Genomic DNA, 2,140 nt, shown 5'->3' on the forward strand with positions numbered 1-2,140 from the left:
AACCTGTCTGTGAATTATAATACCTGAAGTTTGTGTTGACCTGTTCCTCCCATATGTTGTATTTGTGTTTTTCTTCATGAAGTCTTGGGTTCCTGGTTATCTCTGACTGTGTGCTGGTGTCACCTTGAAAAATTATTTGTGGTGCTTCCCTGAAGGCAAAGATAAATGTGCCCTCTTCAGAAAGACTTCCCATTTGCTTTTGTCCAAGGTTTGGGGGCATTACCAATCACTTCCAGTGATAATTAGGGGCAATCCAGTTATCACTTCAAACTGGTTTCCCAGTTCATGGCTTGAGAATTCTTGGGCTACCAGACTCTATTCCTTGGGACACAAAAGTACTCATCAATGTTTTCAACTCCCTAAAGAAGGGTTTTTAAAATATTCCCTGCTCCTTTTCCTTCAACTGTTCTGCTCAGGGACTTCTCTGGTGGTCTGGTGGCTAAGACTCTGCACTCCTATTGTAGGGGGCCCAGTCTTTGGGGAACTAGTTCCCACATGCCACAACTAAGAGTTTGCATGCTGCAATTGCTAAAGATCCTGCAAGTCACAATTAAAAGATTCTACAAGCTGCAATGAAGACTGATGATCCTGTGTGCTGCAAGTAAGCCTGGCACAGCCAAAATAAGTGAAAATAATTAATATTAAAAATTAAACCTGTTCTGCTCAGTATCAAGGGAACCTTTTCTTAACTCCCTTCAGGTTGGAGGTGTAGGATGTGTAGCATGTTCACAAACACAAGGGTGAAACCCTTAAGCCTAATGTGAGGAGAGTCTTCTGTTAGGCTCCCCACTTCGGATAGGCCCTGGACTTTTATTTTTGTCCCTCTTGCCCTATGTGGCTAGAGAACTGAAATCCACAGGTTCAACATTGGCAAAAACCCTCAAGTCATAATAGCTTTGGTGCTCCAATATTCCAATCTTCCTGTTAAATATCTGGTTACCAGCTTTCACGTAATAATTGGCCTAGGAGTTCCCCCAGGTTTTTCAGATTTGGTGTTTCTCAGAGCATATTTTTTTTATATTTTATCCAATGTTGCTATTTTCAGAGGGAAAATTAATTGAATAAATTAGCCCACCATTCCCCCCCTCCCCATCCAAAAAGAAACTCCAGTTGTAGTGATAAAATATGCATGCATGCATGCTCAGTCATGTCTGACTCTTTGCATCCCTATGTACTGTAGCCTGCCAGGCTCCTCTGTCCATGGGATTTTTCCAGCAAGAATACTGGAGTGGGTTGACATTCCCTGATCGAACCTGCATCGCCTGTCTCTTGCTTTACAGGCAGATTCTTTACTGCTGACCCACAGGGGAAACCCCAATGGTAAAATAGGGCCAGCATAGTTCCTTCTCACCGACCTCTGACATCATCCTCTGACACTGACCTAGGCAATAATGTTGCAGATAAATACCAGATGGCCCAAGTACCCGGGGAAACCCTCACAAGTCACAGCTACCACTCCGTGTGTAACCGCTATCCAATGACATCTCCACACAGTGACATCATACATAAATGTCACCCCTCAATGTTCTGAGATATCTAGGAAGACCTCTCTGAGGAGATGGCATTTGAGCTGAAGCCTGAACGTTGAGAAGGAGTTAGCTATGGGAAGAACTTGGGGTGATGCATAGGAAACAGGGAGATAAAGAAAGGCAAAAGCGCTCAGGCAGGAGCGTCAAGCTCAAGGAACAGCAAGGAGGCTAGTTTGGCCGAAGAGAAGTGACTGAGAGGGACAAAAGGAGATTGGAGGTGTGGGATTAGAGAGGAAAGCAGGGGCCAGATCATACAGTCTTCTGCGGACCATGAGAAAATGTTTGGTTTTTAAGAACGTACGGAAACCAAAAAGGTAAAGGTGCCAAGTCATTTATGGTCTGAGAAGATTGGTAGTCCATGTTAACCAATCAGAATTGTCCTGTGTACAGTTAAGGCCTGGCTCCTCCCCGTGTCACCATCCCTACTCTCCCGAGGGTGGCTCCTCTTTCAAAAAACTTCCAAGCTCACAGGTGACACACCTCTTCTAAGTCCCAGGGAAACTGCTTTCTGATTGGACAAATCCAGGAATACGTTTCTAACCTTTTTGCGGTCTAATTGGACGGAGCCCATTGTAATTGGCTACGAGCTTTCCCTCTCTTCCAATCAGACC

Source organism: Bos grunniens, chromosome 13 (genome assembly GCF_055505025.1).
Source record: "Bos grunniens cultivar Pamir isolate PY7600 chromosome 13, Bosgru_T2T1.0, whole genome shotgun sequence".
Classification (NCBI taxonomy): domain Eukaryota; kingdom Metazoa; phylum Chordata; class Mammalia; order Artiodactyla; family Bovidae; genus Bos; species Bos grunniens.